The sequence below is a fragment of the Mobula birostris genome, chromosome 16 (assembly GCF_030028105.1).
Source record: "Mobula birostris isolate sMobBir1 chromosome 16, sMobBir1.hap1, whole genome shotgun sequence".
Lineage (NCBI taxonomy): Eukaryota > Metazoa > Chordata > Chondrichthyes > Myliobatiformes > Myliobatidae > Mobula > Mobula birostris.
This window is the reverse complement of record NC_092385.1, coordinates 45,871,937-45,893,260: the sequence shown is the minus strand read 5'-3', so window position 1 is coordinate 45,893,260 and position 21,324 is coordinate 45,871,937. Positions and strand designations below refer to the sequence as shown.

The 21,324-nt window shown below is 39.6% G+C and overlaps 1 long non-coding RNA gene across 3 annotated transcripts in view; it reads left to right on the top strand.

The window, feature by feature from the left end:
• The window catches only part of LOC140210865 (uncharacterized), a 74,704-nt gene that overhangs the window by 31,736 nt on the left and 21,644 nt on the right, over positions 1 to 21,324 (top strand). For 2 of the 3 annotated variants that reach the window (XR_011889317.1, XR_011889316.1), the window contains exons 2-3: positions 15,009 to 15,100; positions 15,545 to 15,820. This is a non-coding gene — a long non-coding RNA (uncharacterized lncRNA). The remainder of the gene's footprint in view (positions 1 to 15,008; positions 15,101 to 15,544; positions 15,821 to 21,324) is intronic. The other variant, XR_011889318.1, reaches the window with a different exon arrangement.

Below are 21,324 nucleotides of genomic sequence, written 5' to 3'. Positions count from 1 at the left end.
CCGGGTAATGTCTGCAGTTCCTGTGCTCCCTTTATGAAAGCTGGGACCCTGATTCCTACCTTCACTGTAAACTATCCGGCTTTGTTTTACATACTCTGGAAAAATTATCATTCTATTGTGTAACATCTTTTTAAAAAAAAAAGTGAATTAAAAGTGTGTTGGAATATTGATAGGAATAACATTAAAAAAACTGGAAAATATGCTAGTCTGGTACTGTCAAAGTCCTTGGCATACAGAATAACGGAGTTTTACTGTATATGGTATACTATATTGTATTTCTCAGTGGGTTGCTCAATGTACAGTTACAAATATGGTCTGCACTATTGTGCATGTGTTAGATATCACTCACTTTGCCATAGATTTGCTGTGTACAATATACAGTGGGAAAACTAGATACAGGTCTTCCTCAGGTTAGGAAGCCTGATTTACTGTACGTAGAGCTAGTACACACCACCAAGCATTTGAGGGACTGGTGGGATGGATTTTCTGACTGCTATGGTGCTGCGGGCATCTGCTGGTGCATTTCCAATTTGTGAACCATTCAGGTACCAAGAGTTCATATGAATAGAGCCCTGTCGTCAGCTGGGGCAGACCTCTGGAGTATGCAGAATAAAACACTGCAGGAAGTAAGGAGGTGTGTGTATGCTGAAAGTACAATCTGAGATGTCATGCATAGATGCAATACATAATATACAATTGAATTAGCATGTGCGGTATGCCATGCACTATACTATAGATAGTATAATCTACCTCTGCAGCCACAGCAAGGGCAACAGTATATTTGCAGTATGTGCGTCGACAATATAGCATATGTGTGCAGTGCCTAGACAGTCTTGTGGGCTATGTAACCATTGCAATCTGCAGTATAATATACCTGCAAAATTTATAATGTATACATACCACACAGGCAGTTTAGTATGTAATACATCTTATAGTTTGTATATAGTGTCTTGGCAGTACCTAGCATGCAGTGTAGTGTAGGTACAATGTAGCATTTTTACAATACTTAGTTTTCAATTGCAATGATAGGATATATGTACAGTAAATGGCATGCATTCCCCTGCAGAATATAAGACAGTGTGATTTATACACTGGGAACATAATATAACATTATTAAAGATATTTTATGGGAAACTTTGAACTAATTTTAATGCTACACAGTGTAAATGATTACCTTGTACTAAAATTTGAAACTGCTAGGCAATGAGAAACCAGGCAACCAAACAAACTAAGGAATGTCTTCAAAAACAAGGGACTATTAGTTCTGGAAATCTGGAATAAAATAAAAGATATCTAAAATAAAAATAGATAATGCTGGAAATTCTCAGCAATCCAAAGAGAATCTGTGAAAAGAGAACTTTAAAAGGAGTTCATAATTGTGTTGCTGTGGATTTCCAACATATGCAGAATCTCTTGTGTTCATAATACATGTTAATAGTCTTTCATCAGAACCAAACATTTTAAATGTTGGCAGGTCTCAAGTAGTCATGAAGTCAAAAAGTGGGAAGTTTTAGTGAAAAACAGGAGGAATTATTGACAAAGTGGATGACAGTGCATGGCAAATGGGTTTGACAAGAGCAATGTTGGCCCAACAGGCAGTTTACCTGACAGCAGCATTTTCTGCATCGCCTGTTCACAAAATAAGGCAGATTATTTTGATATGATGTTGCAGAACTTAATATTGAACTCAGAGTAAAACGTCCTTTTTTTAGATCAGAAGCATCAATGCTCAAATGTCTCAGTGGGCATTTACTGCCCTCTACTGGTTTACTTGGGATTGCTAGCTCACACGTTAGACAAGAATGTTTTCAAAAGTACTTAATACTCACAAAATGCTGGTGGAACTCAGCAAGCCAAGGCCCTTCATCAGTTATGGAAAGGATATCTACTGATATCTTTTATAAACATACTGACTCTCTCAGCTATCTGAACTATACTCTTTCCAACCCCTCACTTGTAAAAACGCCATTCCCTTCTCTGTGTTTCTCCATCTCTGTCGTATCTGTTCTCAGGATGAGGCTTTTCATTCCAGAGCAGCTGATATGTTCTCCTTCTTCAAACAAAGGGGCTTATCTTCCTCGACCATCAACACTGCCCTGTTTCCCTCCCTTCATCATCAACACTGTCCTCATCCTCATCTCTTCCATTTTGCGCACATCTGCCCACACCTCATCCTCCCACCGCCACACCAGGGTTAGAGTCCCTCTTGTCTTCGGCTACCACCACACAAACCTCCACATCCAGCAAATAATTTTCCGTAACTTCCGCTATCTCCAGTGGCATCCAACCTCCATGCACTTCTTTCTCTCTTCTCTTCCCCACCCCCCAACACTTTCTGCTTTCTGCAGGGATCACTCCCTGTGCATCTCAATTGTCCACCCATCCCTCCCCACTGATCTCCCTCCTGGTACTTGTAGTGAACAGAACAAGTGTCTCACCTGCCCAGCACTACCTTCCTCACTACCATTCAAAGCCACAAACAGTGAGGCAACACTTCACCTGTGAACCTGTTGGGGTCATTTACTGTATCGGTGCTCCTGGTGTGGCCTCCCGTTTATCAGTGAGACCTGACGTAGACCGGGAGACCACTTTGGTAAGCGCCTTTGTTCCATCCACCAGAAAAAAGAGAGATTTCCAAGTGGCCACCCATTTCAACTCTACTTCCCATTCCTATTACGACATGTCAGTCCATGGCCGCCTCTACTGCCACGATGAGGCCACTCTCAGGTTGAAGGAGCAACACCTTATATTCCAAGTGGGTCACCTCCAATGTGATGACATGAACATCGACTTCTCGAACTTCTGGTGATTGTCGACCCCCACCCCCCCCACCTCACACTTCCCCATTCCTGTTTCCCTCACACCCTTCTCTTACCTGCTCATCAACTCCCTCTGGTGCTCCTTCCCCTTCCCTTTCTTCCATGGTATTTACTCTTCCCCACAGATGCCGCCTGACCTGCTGAGTTTCTCCAGCACTTTGCTGTGTTGCTCTGGGTTTCCAGCATCTGCAGGTTTTCTCATGTTTTCAAGTATATTTAAAGTACCTCTTGGTAAACTTACCATCCAGTTTATTTGTGACTTGTTGAGTGCAGTTTGCTGGAAAATACTAGATTTGATTATTGATATACGGGCAATACATAATCTTTTTTTTAGATGAAAACGTAAACAATAACAAAATGAATAAAATTGAGGCACTTCACAATTTTATGATCTTTGAACTCTTGGTGCAATATTGGAAGCAAAACAAACAGCAACATTTCAACTACCATTGAGGCTGTTTTAGTCATGTGAGTTGTAGAATAGGTCAGGCATAGTAGGGAGACTTTGCTCGTTAATGGAAAAACTTAATCATATTTTACAGCAACACACATAAAAGTTGCTGGTGAATGCAGCAGGCCAGGCAGCATCTCTAGGAAGAGGTACAGTCGACGTTTCGGGCCGAGACCCTTCGTCAGGACTAACTGAAGGAAGAGTGAGTAAGGGATTTGAAAGGGGGAGGGGGAGGGGGAGATCCAAAATGATAGGAGAAGACGGGGGGGGGGGGTGGTGGATGGAGCCAAGAGCTGGACAGGTGATAGGCAAAAGGGATACGAGAGGATCATGGGACAGGAGGCCTAGGGAGAAAGAAAAGGGGAGGGGGGGGGAAGCCCAGAGGATGGGCAAGGGGAATAGTCAGAGGGACAGAGGGAGAAAAAGGAGAGAGAGAAAAAGAATGTGTGTATAAAAATTAATAACAGATGGGGTATGAGGAGGAAGTGTCCTCCAGAGAGCTCGTTTCGCTGAACACCTACGCTCTATCTGCCAGAGAAAGCAGGATCTCCCAGTGGCCACACATTTTAATTCCACGTCCCATTCCCATTCTGATATGTCTATCCACGGCCTCCTCTACTGTAAGGCGAAGCCACACTCGGGCTGGAGGAACAACACCTCATATTCCGTCTGGGTAGCCTCCAACCTGATGGCACGAACATTGACTTCTCAAACTTCTGCTAATGCCCCACCTCCCTCTGTCCCCCTCACTATACCCCTTGCCCATCCTCTGGTTTTTTCCCCCCTTCCCCTTTTCTTTCTCCCTAGGCCTCCTGTCCCATGATCTTCTCATATCCCTTTTGCCAATCACCTGTCCAGCTCTTGGCTCCATCCCTCCCCCTCCTGTCTTCTCCTATCATTTCGGATCTCCCCCTCCCCCTCCCACTTTCAAACCTTTTACTAGCTCTTCTTTCAGTTAGTCCTGACGGAGGGTCTCGGCCCGAAATGTCGACTGTACCTCTTCCTAGAGATGCTGCCTGGCCTGTTGCATTCACCGACAACTTTTATGTGTGTTGCTTGAAATTCTAGCATCTGCAGATTTCCTCGTGTTTGTGTTATAATATTTTACAGTTGTATTTGACAGTAGGTAAGTCCACTGTTTTTAATGAAGTAGAAGAAAAGCATTGATGTTAGTGTATCGCATTGGTCAGTCATGATCTTGTGACTGAAGTTCTGTTGGTAGATTTGAAGCGAGAATAAGCTGGAAAGGTTAATCCATATACCTTTTATTATACGTAATATCAAATACCTCCTTACAGCTCTCACGATAGCTCAGTTTTACTGAAGCATACAATTCCATTTTTTAAAAGAAACCTTTATTCAGACTGACCAAAGATTTTGGGTAATGATACATTCATGGTGCCTGAATTGTTAAGGCCAAACTTCAAAATTTAATTTCCTGGTGTGAACTAACTGAGCCTTAAGCCCATGTTTAAACATGTGCAGCCATATACAGGAAACATAATTGCAGTCATACTCTTAGTACTTCTGAATGAGAGCTTTACCAAACTTCAAGGATTGTTCTGGAGTTTCCTAGAATTAAATTCTAATCCTCTATGACAAAGACCACAGAGTCATTGTATAAACAGTGAAAATACTGTGGTTAAGGCCATTACTGTAAACACATTTCTTTATTACTATGTAAAGTATGGGTGTTGGAATAACACTTATTGAACTGTTAGGCACCCATCATCCAATCGGACAATGAAAGTATTATTTGTGGCTTTGACTATGGCTATGTTCACTGACCAATGGCAGTCTTCAGAGATGGGGTGAATACAGAAGGTCTTTCCCCCTGGGTAGAGGTGCCCAGCATTAGATGGAATAGGTTTTGAATGAAAAGGGAAAGATTTAAAAAGGATCTAATGGGCAACATTTTCATGTAAAGGTGGTGAGTGTATGGAACAAACTGCCAAAGGAAGTGGTTGAGGCAGATACAATATCATTTAAGATGTATATCGAGGGTCAGAGCTTAGGATATGAGGTGAATGCAGGAAATTATGACTAACTAAGTGGGCACCATGGTTGGCGTGGACTGGTTGGCTGATGGGCCTGTGTCTGTGCTGTATTGTTCTATAACTGCGTGATATGGAGAGATATTGAAGGTGAAAGCATCTTAGGTGTGGATAAAACACTGGATTGAATTTCAAGCCTTGCACCTCCTTGCAATCATGCTTATTATTCTAGGGCTGTTAGATTCAGAAACATTGAATAAAGCCAGATTTGATTCATTCAACCAGCTCTAGATCATTGAAAGAACCAATCAATCAGCTCCACTTCCATTTTCTTTCCCCAATTTCCAGAACATTTTCCATTTTATGTTTCATTGCCTTTCGAAAGTTACTATGGCTACTTTTGTTATGCTTTATTTCATATTGTTTTCCAGATCATGTCTTGGTATATTACAAAAAAAATAGCCTCATCCCCCCTAGCAGCTTCCTTAATTCTGTTTCTTCTGGTTACTGACTATCTTCTTAAAAGAAATCGTGTTTCTTCATTTTGGTTCCTCCACCATTTCTGTCCTTGTTCTGAATTTTTAAACCCTTTATTAATTTTCTTTGAATCTTATTTTCAAATAGGAACAGACCTGTCATACGTTGTTTACCTTGGGGCCTTTGGTGATGTAAATGGCATCTTATGATCTGCCCACGAAGCAGCTGGAATGATACCCAACAACTGATGAAGCAATCGCACCTGGGTTTAACCAGCTGTCAAAATAGTTGGACGCTCCTGAATTTCTTTATTGGAATTAACAAAGAAGTTATCCTGCTCCAGAAACAGCCTGGTGCAGGGTGTTTAAAGAAATGTTCTAAACAGGGAAATCTGGCTGGATGTGAGGAATTGCTAACATCCCTGTATAAAATCCAGACTTACCAAAATATAATTTTCTATATCTCTTATATTGATCAATATATTTCCTGAAATATTCTGGCAGATGGAAATGCAGCATTCTGTGAGTGACATTTGATGGCAAGGAGTTTGAACACACCTTTCCAGAGAGTTACTGACTCGAGATTCTACTTCATGCCCTAGGCACATCACTGCAGCAGGCTGTCAGTGAGGGGCAAGGTTTTCACACAGGATGTTGTGGGTACATGCCACGGGGATTTGGATCTAAGGACTCAGTTTGGATTGGAATGCTATTGTTGTTGCTCACCTCTATTGTTTGCATGATTTGTTTTTTTTCTCTTTCTGCGCGGAGAGGGTTGGGGGTTGGCCTTTTTTAAAATAGGGATCTTTCAGGTTTCTTGTTTTGCAGCTGCCTGTAAGTAAACAAATCTCCAGGTTGTATAATTTATACATACTTTGAAAATAAAATGTTCTTTGAATCAAGCTCCCAGTGGATATGGTAGAGGCAAATATAATCATAGCATTTAGAGAAACATTTGGGCAAGGAAATGTATAGGCAATAAATTGAGTGAAAAGGTCCAAATGCTGGAAAATAGACAGACACCTAGGTCAGCAGAGGCGATTCAGGCTGAAGTGCCTGTCTCCATGCTGTACAACTATAACTGCCATTCTACAACATCTGCATTAAGTTTCTGATTTATAAACGTGTATAATAATTAGAGTGGAGGCTTGGACTAAACTGCCACAGATGCATATCAAATGTGGACTTCTTTTTATCTTTGAGGATAGAATAGACCTTGATGCTTTGGCCTATAGTTGCACAGCCCCTTGATTCTTGCAGCTTGGGTATATCAGGTTAAATGCAAGGACACGGGGAAAAGAACGCTGTAGACACCAACTGAGATGGGAAGGAGTTTACTGCCTGCTAACTGCAGCAGGCTGCCAATAAAACTTGGTTATCTGAAATGGAACTCTTGCAGTCAGGAGATAGCTGATGATCTGTAACTGATGTAGATACTGTATATACTAGAATACAATTTCAGCTCATCCTCACTACTCTAAAACAAACTTTCTAAAGATGAGCTGTGTTGCCACATTTCTAGTATATTGTCTGATTGCCCTTGCACTAATACTCTTTCAACAATCAGTGTAATGCTCAAAATGGGAGCAGCTGTAATATCTGAAAAACAAATTAAATAAAAGGACATTTCATTAATAGCAGGAAGAATGCTATTTATTTCCCATTTGAGAACTACTAATAATATAAGCACATCAATCTTTTTTTTGCATTAGTGAAGCTAATGTGAATTTAATTAATGTTGCAATATAAACCTTTTTACGTAAAAATCATTATTACTTCAATTTTCTGATGAGAATAAGCATTCATAGGAAAAATAGAATGATGCTTAAGGGACTATTTAAAAGCTTATTTTGGTTTTGGGGCCCATAGTAAAATGTGGACCTCATTTTATTGCAGATTATTGCTGCATTAGCATTAATGCTGAGCTGTTTTCTCTGCCATCAACCTCATTCGATCTTCCTCTCCTGAATCTACAGAGCCATGAGTCTTCCCAGTCTGAACAAACATTCTTTACTTCTATATAATGCTATCGGCACCTTCAAATGTGGCGGAACGGAAGAGGGAGGAGGCCATGGAGATCAAGAATTTACTCTTCCTTGCAGGGTGTCAGACAGATCTTGCATACATATATTGGACTGCTGAACTGGTTAGGATATCCCAGGTGGTTCTACAACCACTAGAGTACATTCAAAATGAAGGACACAGCAGTTGATGGTAAAGATCCTAAATATTGAGTAAAACTCTGGAGTGATTCTCTTCCTCTCCCTTTCAAAATTCTACTATGGAATCTTCTGTCTTTCCAAGGAGCAAATAAAGACCTTGCATAAAGCTTCTTTCAAAAGATGGTGCTGGAATCAAGAAAAATTACCTTGTGCCCAGATGTTGCACTTGTTCCTGGACTCTGACTTTATCCTAAAACCTTTTGATGCTGTGCCACAGCTGACAGTGAAAAGAGTGGAAGCATTAGTCTGATTTCTCTGTCCTAAATGCAGAGACCCTCTGGTTACATTCTAGCTCAATTCAAACAAAGACTGGAAACTGAACTTGTAGACTTCTGGTCTAACTTCATCATTTCCATTCTGGCACATGCACAATCTCTGGATCAAATGTTAAATCTTTCCCAATGCTAGTGAAGGAAAACTCAGGAGCAACATCCAGTGATTTGCTAAATCCACTTTTGGAATTGGAAGACTGCATCCAAATTGTTCATCCATCTGTGACTTACTTGCAAAAAAAAAATTGGATGCTGTTTCACAAAGGATAAAAAGCAGAAAATAATTTGTTATTTAGATAGGCTGGCATGGAAAAATCTGTGTGCAGAAAGTGCAGAAATAAAGGGAAGTGAAATTGTTTTTCCTATTTAACGTGGATTAACGTTTTATTTTGTTGACAATGTGTTTCTTTGCTGTTTGAACGCTGATACTCTGAAGGGCTTTTGCATTATTCATTACCTTCAAACATGATATTCTGTGAAAACCAATATTCTTATTGCCACAAAGGAGCGTGATAATGAATTTATAATTACATTGAATATTTATAAGGAGCAGAGCTCCCTCTGTGGCAAAAAATGCATCAATTTTCATAGAATAGTGGCAGGTTTTCTGTCAGGGATCCACTGTTTTCTTCTGAAACCAGAATAATTACAATTAAACAGAAATAGTTAGAATAATTTGCAAGTAAATTAATTTTATAAAGCATTTAAGTCTCTTGTCAGTGGGTAAACACAGTGTGCAGTGAGGTACTGAGCCATAGAAATCAGTAGGACCTATTGGTACAATTCCTAATCTATTCTACAATTGTTGGTCTCTTCCAGTGGTGCTATCATTGACTTAATTACCCTAGTTGAGGAGAAGTTGCCATTTACTCTTCAACATTCCTGCTGAAATGTTAGTGTATCAGAGAAGCAGCCCACCAATAATTTAATGCTTATGCAGGTGACCAATCTTTTATTGAAGACATGCGAGGAACAATTGTCTAATGAGTAATAATTGAGCAGGCTGGGTTTGTAGTCATTGGAGTTAGAGAATGATACAGGATCATGTTAAACCATGTAAACTTATGAATGGGTTTGATAAGTAAGATGCTTAGAGATTTATCCTATTTTTCCCCCACATGGGGCAAATCTGGAATTAGATTTGAGTATCTTCTCCCTCAGCTGCTCATAGATCTTTGGATTTGAAATTCTGACAACCACTGCCCTTTTTATTTTTCCACCTCTTTTCATTGCCGCATTCCCCCACCCTAATGACCCGTCCATCCCCTCCCTTGGTTCTGCACCTACTTCACTTTGTTCCACTGTCCTCTCCTGTCACACTCCTTCTCCTTCAGTCCTTTACCTCTTCCACCAGTCGCTCCCCCTTTATTTCTAGTCCTGATGAAAGATCTCAGTCCAAAACATCGACTCCCCGTTCTTCCTTATTTCTACCCATTCCATACAAAAACTCAACACTCATTTGTCCAAAGACACTTTGCATCATTATTATTATTATTATTATTGTTATTATGGGGGGGGGGTATCTTGCATCTCATTATAGATTGCAGATTTTGTAGGCTGAGGAGAGGATATGGAAAAGTTGAAAAATCTAGAAAACCAAAGAAATATATTATGTCACAGGATCAGAAAATTAGAGCAAAGATTTTAAAAATATCATTTTATTTTGGGTTTTCATTATTTCAAGATGTTTAAGGGGACATAAAGTGCATGGTTATTCCCAATGGTCACTGTTCAGCAACAGGGGAGCACAGTTTCAAAATAAGTACAAGGAAATCAAGTGTGGAAATGTTCCACTAGTACAGGGATTCCCGACCTGGGGTCCACAAACCCCTTGATTAATGGTATTGGTCCATGGCATTAACTCCTGCACTAGAGGGTTTACCAGAAGGTGGAGCAGCAATAGAGACAATTATATCACTTTAAAAAAAAATTTAAAGATCTTCTGAAAGCACACTGCCATCATTTAAATAATTCTTGAAATGTCCCCGCTGCAGGAAGCATAGCAACCAATTTGCATGCAGATAATTCCCATGTAGCAATATGTGATAAATATTTAAAGATACAATTATTTTATGAAGAAATGCTAAAAGGACTATGTGAAAGGGGATGGGTAGGAAAAGCAGAAAGCATCATTTTAAGAGCTTGTAACCATGAAGAATTCTGCCCCAATCATATCTTGCTGAACAGTTATTTGTATGACTCCAGACTGGGCTTTGTCCCTCAGAGTGTTAGATATCATTGTAATAGAAGTGAAAATTAGGACAGTGAAATTCTTCAAATCAGTCAGCATGGGAATCAATTTGCTTTTTCTTTAAATAGCGGATTGCTGATGAATCTAAAATAGAGTAGTTGTTTTGTAATTAATAATAATTTGGCCCCATATCTGAAACATTTTTATAGATGATGTGAAGGCCTGAAGGTTTTTCCTTTTAGAATTTTGAAGTAGCCCCGAGGAGTTTGACAAAGCCAATCTGTGAATGAATTATATAGTTTCAGGGTGGAATTCTCAGTGAATCTAGAGATATTTGGAAAAGGTAAGATTATTGTGTTGTGATAGGGACTTGATTCTGTTCTGGTAAGAAGCCACACCCAAAATGATATTTTGGCTTTTTGATTGTCTAGATTTGTTAAGCAAAGTAGCAAATAAAGCCTTGAAGAGTCTTTTAGGATATTTAATTGAAGTAGTTAATTGACCACGAATAACTGCAGCATTTAGATGGAAGGTCCTGGATTCAAGTTCTGGTGTTGAATCCAGACTGCAACTAATTAGTCTTCTAATTCCTTGGTGAATATTAGTATACTCGTGCATTAATATGAAGAAGAATATTCCTCCCATTTTCCCAGAAATATATGTTCTTTAATTAATATCATTAATATAGAATGCTTGATCAACTTCACGTTGCTTATTTTGGGAGCAATGGCCAAGTTGTCTGTCATTTTTCATATGATTATAAAAATGTATGTTTTCTAAATTTGCTTTATTCACCATTGGGCATCTTTGCATTATTTTTTTGAACTGTTTCTCTTAAGTTTAAAAGAAGTGTAGAAGACAAATTCACTAATATATTTTCAGTGCCACACAGAAACTATTTTCTGATTCTGAAAATAAAAGCCCTAGGACCTTACAAATATTAAAATACAGCAATAAAGCAATTGTCTGCATTTTTGCAGCTATCTGACACTCTGATGGTTACACTAGACAAACTGGACCACAACTCAGTAAAAGATACACTTCATACCCTAATGAATAAGCTCCATCTCATTAGATAAGAATCTTGCTGGCAGGACAATCCTTATGGGCTCTGTATGGCATGTTATTTCTCTCCGCCTCTCCCACTTGCTCTCTTTCTCATTCTTTCAAATCTTGCTCTGCCACTCTTTCTTTCTCTTTTATTCACCCCTCATCTCTCTCACTTGGTAAACAAATAAATGTTTTGTTTAATTTTAAGGAAAGCAAAAAAAGAAATAATTCCTGAACTAAAAGACTAAGCCTGTTGATTATTTTCTGTTTTTGTGATATCAAAATAAATTGTTTACTTTTTGAGACTTGAAAGGAAGACTTCTGGTACATACCATTGGTTAATCAAGAATGCAAATACAATGTGCACCTGGTTAGACTAGCTTCCTTTCATAAATGATCTTTTAAGTTCATTCAAATATTTATCCAAAACAGATCAAAATATAAACATCAGGGCTGGCCAGCAAATATGATTCCTCTGAAAGTATTAGTATGCCTTTCTCTTTCAGAAGGTTTCTAATGCTTCTGAATTTCAAAAGCAAGAACCTTTATTTGTGATTGACAGAATTTGATGTTTCAGTTTTATCTCTAAAGATCCATCAAGCATGAATTTCTCTCATCCTTCCTAAGTGCAGTTGAATTATTATGTTAATTCCCTGTGTTCTAGTTTAAAAATTAATAGAATGGGTCATGCAGCTGACCCATTTTCATTGCCTGCCACTATCATCAGTGTTAGTTTTCATTTCACCAGCACTCTCAGGGGAGTTATAATGTTGATCGGTGGTGGCAATCAATCAGAGGAGATGATATTGACACAATTTGTTACCATATAATTGCATTTCTGAAAGTTCTGATTTAATCCTTTAATTGACTCTGAAGGGGGTTGTTTTACTTCATAAAAGACATCCTATGTGGAACTCTGGCACATTTGCTGACCTGAATGAGTTTCATTCCCCCATTGAGAGATATGCAAACTACTAGAACAAGGGAAGGAAGGCCCTCAGTTCTCCCAACCTGGTACTGAGGTCAAGAACAGTGTAACATCAACAAAACTCTTTCCGTGTCAGCCAACAATAAGAATCATTCTCAGTCCGAAATCGACATTCATTATTTATCTGATTGCCAAATGGCCTCTCAGATGATACCACCAAATGGCCTCTCAGATGGTACCACCAAATGGTGGGAAATTTGGTAGCAGGTTTTCATCATTTAAGGCCCCGTGCCCATTCAGATTTTATTCTTATTGTGTAGTACATTTTTTGATCTTTTAATGACATAGAAATAGGCTGAACCCACGGCATCCAATTAGGGACCAATGCCATTACTCTTCTTTATATGCTGTATCTCTGCAGCTGACTCTCCATCAAACCCTTACGATTATTGCTCTCATTTGAACTCCACTAAGTAGCAATTTACAGTGGCCAATTAACTTGGCAAACACGCCATTAGATTGTGGGAGGAAATCAGGGAACTCTAATGAAACCCACTTGGTGATGGAGAGAATGGGCACGGACAGGACCCGATACCAGAATTAAACCCAATCCTCAGAAGCTTAAAATGTGCCTTCAGCACATGATTTTGGGTTGGACTGATAGATAGCTGTAGTATCCTGCCCCTGCAAATATTTATAGTAGATCTTTGGATTGTGTTCCCTGATGAGCCCTAGTCAATGAGCAACATAGTGCATCCTTGCAGTTTTACACAGTCCCATAAATGTAAATATGCATAAAAATCAGTGTTAACACCTTCCTTCTCCAACTTCTTCATTTTTGGCCTGCAAGTTAATGTATCAATATCAATATGACATCCACAATATACGCAAATACAAACCACATATAACATTTGGAATATGTAATATACCTCATATATTACAAAGACAGATGAGTAGTAGGATAATTGGTGACATGGGTGTATTCAGTCAGAATCTTCTTTTTACCCCCCAGGGTAAAAATTCAAGTAAGTAGACATGCCTTTAAGGTGAGAGAGGGAAAGTTTAAGGGAAGTGTATGGAGCTAATTTTTACACAGAAAGTGGTAGGTACTTGGAACAGGCTGCCAGGGTGATGAAAGCAGTTATAGTAATGGCATTTAAGAGGCTATTCAACATACGTATGTGAGAGAATGAATAGAAATGAAATGCATACAAATATAAGGGAATTAGTTTGATTCAGTATCATGTTTGACACAGATATTGTGGTCTATAAGGCCTGTTCGAAGTTCATCAGAAGAAATGTCTCTCCAAAGTAATCATGTGGAACAACCCAAGTTTGGTTAATTTCAAATTTTCAGAAAGCATTATGGGAGATTTAGACTGCCAAGGGGCATGCTTTTAAGTCCAATAACTATAAATTTTTCCCATTAATGTGTTTTTGCAAAATACTGAAATTAGTTTGCTATATCCAGAAATCCCTGAGACATTAAACTAATTCAATTAGTTTAGTTTCTAGAGATACAAAAACTGCAGGTGCTTGAATTGCCTTTCCTTCTGCACATGCTGCTTGCATTAGTTTAATTTTTACATTTTAATAACACAGTTTACAATTTTAAAACATCCTGAGGAGCAGTGTGGTGCAGTGCAGAATGTGTACTTCAAAATGGTGCCGTGCAATTTCTAGCCACGGTGCAAGTGGTTGTGACCTCCCGACAGACACAACATGAATTTGTAGTGTTACACTAAATCAAAACATAACCAATGCTGTTTGACATGCAAAAGGATTCTGCAATCAATATTACAAGTGCTGGCCTATACTGTCATCCCTTGAAGTGACTCTAATGATGTTCTCACAGCAAATTGAGCAACCTTTGCAAAAATATTGGAAATCAATGTTGAACCATATTTTGCCTATCTGCTTTCATAATGAGGAACATTGAGTATTTGTTCAGTGTGATATTAGATCATAAAATCAGAAAATGCTAGAAACACTCAGCAGGTCAGGCAGCGTCTGTGGAAAAAGAAACAAATTTAACACTTGAGGTTGAAGGCCCCTGATTTGATCTGGGAGAATGAATAAATGAAGTTAATTCACAGTCAGCGAGAGAGAGGGTCAGGGAGAGATCAGTGGGGCAAAAGGAATCTCTCTGATCGTGTGAGGCCAGGTAACCCCAGTGCTTACAGGGCCAACTTGTTTGCGGATTAATAAGGGACGTTAGAGAGAGAATAGTTGGCTACATGTTGAATTATGGCTGTGCCAAAGTTGTTTTGGGTAAGGTTGAAAGTGACATGGCTGAGGCAGTATGAATAGGAGATGTAAGGAATAATGTGTAAGGGATGGGTATACAAAAAATGCAAATCAATACAAATGAAAATCAGAGATGCTGGAAATCTAAGAGAAAGAAACAAAACAACAGCACACTGGAAACACTCACCAATTCAGGAAGCATTAGTGGCAGAATATTGCTAAAGTTATGCTGGTGGAGGGGAGATAATGGATTAATTTATTTGTAGTTAGGAGAATGCAGAGTCTAATACTGAATGCTTTAATGACTATCTTGTTACTTGTTGTTTTATTGATCAGCTTTCGTTATATTTGTCCTCAGTGTTAGCCTTTGGAAAGACCCCTCGCCCCACCTGTGACATTGAAGTTACTGAAGATCTTTACAGCTATTGCCAAGGCAGTCAAACAAACAAGGTGGGTCACGGGTCTCCGCTAAGTATGTGAAATAAAGCTCACAGCTTTAGTTGTAAAAGAACCTCTAACTTGCTATTAAATGCTAATAGACGTTTGCATTTGTCAGCGTACACCATATGGCAAACGGCAGCTGTCCAAGTTTGGACTTGATCCACTGATGTAGCTTATTTGGAGAAGCAAAGGGATCAAAGAATCCCCATTGGGAAACCCACTGTGGCTGGCTTGATAGGGGAACTGCGGCCCACTTTCAAAGGAACTGATACCTGCAAACAAAACTAAAAAATAATAATGCAACAATAAATATCACACCAATGGATTAATGTTTTAAGCATACGTATATCCCAAAATGGATATGTTAATCCCAACATTAGTTTTACACTGGTACAATTACAAGTTATGTGCATTTTAAAAATTGCCATTACTGCCTGGTTTATTTGTTTATAGATATAGCGTGGAACAAACCCTTCCGGCCCAACAAGCTGCACCGCCCGATAACTCTCCTATTTAACCTGGCTTAATGAGAGGGCAATTTACACTGACCAATTAACCTGCTAACCCGGTACATCTTCGGACTGTGGCAGGAAAATAGAGCACACAGGAGAAACCCCTGTGCTTGTTGGAAGGACGTGCAAAATTCTTAAAGGATACCGGAATTGAACTCTGACGTCTGAGATGAAATAGCCTTGTGCTAAGCTACCGTGGCACCCCACACAACCCAAGGTAAAGGACAGTGTAATATTACGGGAATTGGTGCCATCTCCCACTCCTTCCCATTCTATTATTGTTTCGAATGTGACAGGATGGATAGAAGATTATTTACTGTTGACTAGATAGAATTATCCTCGCTGACTTGCATAATTGCAATAGACGTTAAGGTATTTAAATTAGTCATGATAATAACTAGAGTGCATGATAACTTAGTGTGTTAATATGCTGCATTAATATTGGTATATTGTAGGTTGAGTGTCCCACTTGTGCTGAAATAACAACTGTCACTGCAAATCACTTGGAAGTGCTACTAACTTATACACGATAACAGGTCTCTGTAGCTTGATTGGATCTCTGCTGAAACAGCTGTCTATAGCTGCCAGCAGCAATGATGGAGCAATATGAGTTCCAGTGAGAGGATCTGAAGGAATGAGTGCAAATTCAGCTTTTCCCCATGCATTGATGTGCTGTAGTTCTATTTCTAAAGAGACCTCCCCTTCCAATACCTCACCAATATAGCTTCCCTCTGGGATGGAGAATTTTTTTGAATTTACTAAGGAATGTTTATGGAAAAATATTTTTTAAAAACTATGGGTAGTTGAAATCAGCATTATGAACAAAAAATGCTGGAAACTCTCTGCAAAGGAGACCCTTTATCAGAGTAGCTGAACAAGACCCTGGCAAAGGGTCATTGACCTGAAAGATGCACCCAATTTCTCTTTCCATGGATGCTGCCTGACCTAAATGATTCCAGCATTCATTGTTGATGCCATGAGTGATGAAAAGCTGGTGGTTAAACATATCATGGCTATTAGCCACATGTAGTAGCTATTTAATTGTAATTTCAGAGCTCTTTTAGTTGTCGGGTTCAAATACAGAACACAGAATTGAAGTAAGTATACCAAAGATTACTGGTTTTCACTGAGTGAGCTAAACTCAATCTTCCTGGATTTGGGAAGAGGAAATTCAACCAGGGTTTTACACCAAACCTTTCATTGTTCCTTTCATCTGCAATGTAGTACTGATGTGAAACGTGGCATATGCATTGCAATAAAACATCCAGAAAAGGTTACACCTGTGCCCCATACTTAATAGGAATATGCACTCAATAAATCCCCTTCAAATGCTCCCATCAGTAACAGCAACTTGTAACCACTTTTGCATCTCAAATTCTTTTTCCAGACTGCTCAAATTCAGCACACACACGAATCCGTGACTAAATATTCTTTGTAGTTCCAGGCGATGTAGGCTTAAACAAATTCAAATATCCAACATTATGCTTCACTGAAATCCCAGCAACAGATATAAAATGACCTGTCCCAGATTTAGCATTTCATCTTTGCGAATCACCTTCCTTATTTGCATAAACCTCACAACATCAGAAACACCAGGCATCTAATGAAGATTTGTGTTAAATTTTGCTGTTTTTTTTTTTGCAGTGAAGGAAGAGCAAAGATAAATGGAGTTTTGCAGCAGTTGCTATGTTCAGATATTAATGATGAATCTGTAAGGTCATTCTTTATTTGCAAAATACAGACACGGCAGCAGTCCAATCAATTTTCAGTAATTGAAATTTCATGCCCAAGCTCTGATATCCGCTTCCATTTTGTGAATGCATGAAATTTCACATTTTCTGTAGAAATATTTACCCAAATTTCACACTGGAATAACACTAGGAAGTTTTGTTTTTAATTACAATATTGTGCATTGTCAGATCTCTGCGGTGGATTCATCTCTTGGTTGAGATGAAGTACGAAGAGAATTTATTGGACTTTCCATTAAGTACTGTAACTGAAGTAATTTACACCTTTCATCACCACCAACTGACCCAATCAGGACCATCTCAGTGGTGGACTAACAAGATCAACATAAGTTAGCTGTACTGTCCCTCGCTGTTTAACAAGTTATATACAGAGTAGAACAGTTCAAAACAGGACCAGGCTCTTTAGTCCATGATATCTGTATTAAATATGATGCCAAATTAAATAATTCTGTACTTCCTGCACATGATCCATATACCTAAATTTGTCCAACATCTCCTTATAACTCATAGCCTCTAAGTCAGACAACATCCTGGTAGACCTCTACTACATCCTGTACAAAGGCTGTATATCCTTTCCGAAATACATGAAAATGATGTAACAATGTCCTCGCCAAATGAATGCTAACATTATATTTGGCTTCTGTACCACTGACTCAACTGCATGTTAACCTTCAGGGAATCTTATACAAGGACTCCCAAGACCCTTTGCATCCCTGATTTTTTTTTTTTCCCCCGTTTAGAAAATAAACTATGCCTTAATTCCTTCTATCAAAGTACATGGACATACACTTCCCTACAGTATGTACCATTTATCACTTATTTGCACATTCTCCTTATCTATCTTAGCCCTTTTGCAGAATTCTTGCTGCCCCTTCAACTATTTTTGTAGCATTTGCAGACTGGGACACAAAGCCATCAATTCTGACTTTATTCTGTGTCTTTGCCTCCTGCCAGTCAGCAAATCTTCTATCCATATTAGTATTTTCCTGTAATGCCATGGGTACTTATCTTGTTAAGCAGTCTTATGTGTGGTACCTTGTCAAAGGCCTTCTGAAAATACAAGTAAACAGTATCCACTGACTCTTTATTTATCCCACCTATTATTTTCTTAAAGAACTCCAACAGATTTGCCAGGCAAGATTTTCCATCAAATAAACCAGGCTGCTTTTGGCCTCTTTTATAGTACACCTCCAAGTACCCTAAAACATCATCCTTATTAATGGACTCCAACTTTTTCCCAACCACAGAAGTCAAGCTAACAGGCCTATAATTTCCTTTGTTCTGCTCTCCCTCCCTTCTTAGAGTAGGGTGACATTTGTAATTTTCCAGTCTTTTAGAACCATTCCGGGATCTAATGATTCTGAAAAAATCATTACCAATGCCGCCACGATCTCTTCAGCTACCTCTTTCAGAAACCTGGAGTGTTGTCTACCTGTTCCAGGTAACTTCATCTACCTTCAATCCTTTTAACTTCACAGGCACCTTCACCTTAGTCATAGAAAATACACTCATTTTTGCCCCCCCCCCCCCCCACCCCCGGCCCCGATGCTCTTGAATTTATGGCATACTGCTAGTGTTTTCCACATGAAGACTGATGCAGAATACTTATTAAGTTTGTCCACCATTTCATTGTTCCCCGTTACTACCTATACAGTGTCATTCTCCAGTGGTTTGATATCTACTCTTGTCTCTCTTTTACTCTTTATATATCTGGAAAAAGTATCTGGTATTCTTGTATATTCTAGCCTTCATATTTCTTCTTTTCTTTCTTTATGGCTTTTTTAGTTGTATTCTGTGTTGGTTTTTAAAAGCTTTCAATCTTCTAACTTCCCACTTAATTTTTGTTATGTTATATGCTCTGTTTTGCTTTTATGTTGTCTTCAACTTACCTTATCAACCACAGTTGTATCTTCCTCCCATCAGTTTTCCTCTTCATCATTGGGATCTATCAATCTTGTTCCTTCCAAATTATTCCCAGAAACTCCAGCCATTGCTGTTCTGTTGACATTCTGGTTAGAGTCCCCTTCCAATCAACTTTGACCAGCTCTTCTCTCATCCCTCTGTAATTCCCTTTACTACACTGTATTACTGATACATCAGGCTTCATCTTCTCCCTCTTAAACTACAGGGTTCATTCTATCATGATCACTGGTTCCTGAAGGTTCTTTTACCTTAAGCTCCCTAATCGTATCCCAAACCCAATCCAGAATTGCCTTTTCTCTATTGGGCTAACCACAAGCTGCACTAAAAAACATTCTACAAATTCCCTCTTTTGGGAATCCAGCACCAGCCTGATTTTCCCAACCTACAATACATGCATATTGAAAATTGTCCATGACTAACAGAACATTGTCAATTTTACAAGCCTTTCCTATCTCCCATTGTAATTTCCTGGTTATTGTTCAGAGGCCTGTATATAACTCACATCAGTGTCTTTTTTCCCTTGCAGTTTCTTAACTCTACCCACAAGAATTCTATATCTTCCGATCCTATGTCACCTCTTTGTAGGGATATGATTTCAATTTTTACCAGTAGAATCACCCCATACCTTCTGCCTAACTGCCTGACATTTCAATACAATGTGTCTCCTCGGATGTTAAGCTCCCAACCTTGATCTTCTTTCAGCTATGACTCAGTGATGCCCAGAACGTAATACCTGCCAATCTCTAACAGTGCTACAAGTTTATCGACCTTATTCCATGCATTCAAATATAACACCTTCAGTTTTGTATTCATTACCTTATTCATTTTTCCCCATGTTGCACTTCAACTCGTCTGAATGACTGCAGTTTTGCCCTATCACACTGGTTTCTATCTCCCTGCCAAATTAGTTTAAGCCCACCTCCACAGCTCTAGTATACCTGACCATGAGGATATTGATCTTCCTCAGTTTCAAGTATAACCTGTCCTCTTTGTACAGGTCATACCTTTCCCAGAGATCCCGTTGATCCAAAAATCTGAAACTCTGCCTCTTGCACCAATTCCTTAGCCACACGTTCATCTGCCAAGTCATCCTATTCTTATCCTCACTGGTACATGGCACTAGCAGAAATCCAGAGATTATAATCCTGGAGGTCCTGCTTCTCAGTTTCCTACCTAAGTACTTTCACCCTGCCCTCAAATTTACCTGGTCCATTTCCGACACCTCCCTCCCCTTTCTAGATCTTTCTGTCTCTGTCTCTGGAGACAGCTTATCCACTGATGTCTACTATAAGCCTACTGACTCTCACAGCTATCTGGACTATTCCTCTTCTCACCCTGTCTCCTGCAAAAACGCCATCCCCTTCTCGCAATTCCTCCGTCTCCGCCGCATCTGCTCTCAGGATGAGGCTTTTCATTCTAGGACGAGGGAGATGTCTTCATTTTTTAAAGAAAGGGGCTTCCCTTCCTCCACTATCAACTCTGCTGTTAAACGCATCTCTCCCATTTCATGTACATCTGCTCTCACTCCATACTCCCACCACCCCACTAAGAATAAGGTTCCCCTGGTCCTCACCTACCACCCCACCAGCCTCCGGGTCCAACATATTATTCTCTGTAACTTCCGCCACCTCCAACGGGATCCCACCACTAAGCACATCTTTCCCTCCCCCCTTCTCTCTGCATTCCGAAGGGATCGCTCCCTACACAACTCCCTTGTCCATTCGTCCTCCCCATCCCTCCCCACTGATCTCCCTCCTGGCACTTATCCGTGTAAGCGGAACAAGTGCTACACATGCCCTTACACTTCCTCCCTTACCACCATTCAGGGCCCCAAACAGTCCTTCCAGGTGAGGCAACACTTCACCTGTGAGTCGACTGGGGTGATATACTGCGTCTGGTGCTCCCGATGTGGCCTTTTATATATTGGCGAGACCCAACGCAGACTGGGAGACCGCTTTGCTGAACATCTACGCTCTGTCCGCCAGAGAAAGCAGGATCTCCCAGTGGCCACACATTATAATTCCACATCCCATTCCCATTCTGACATGTC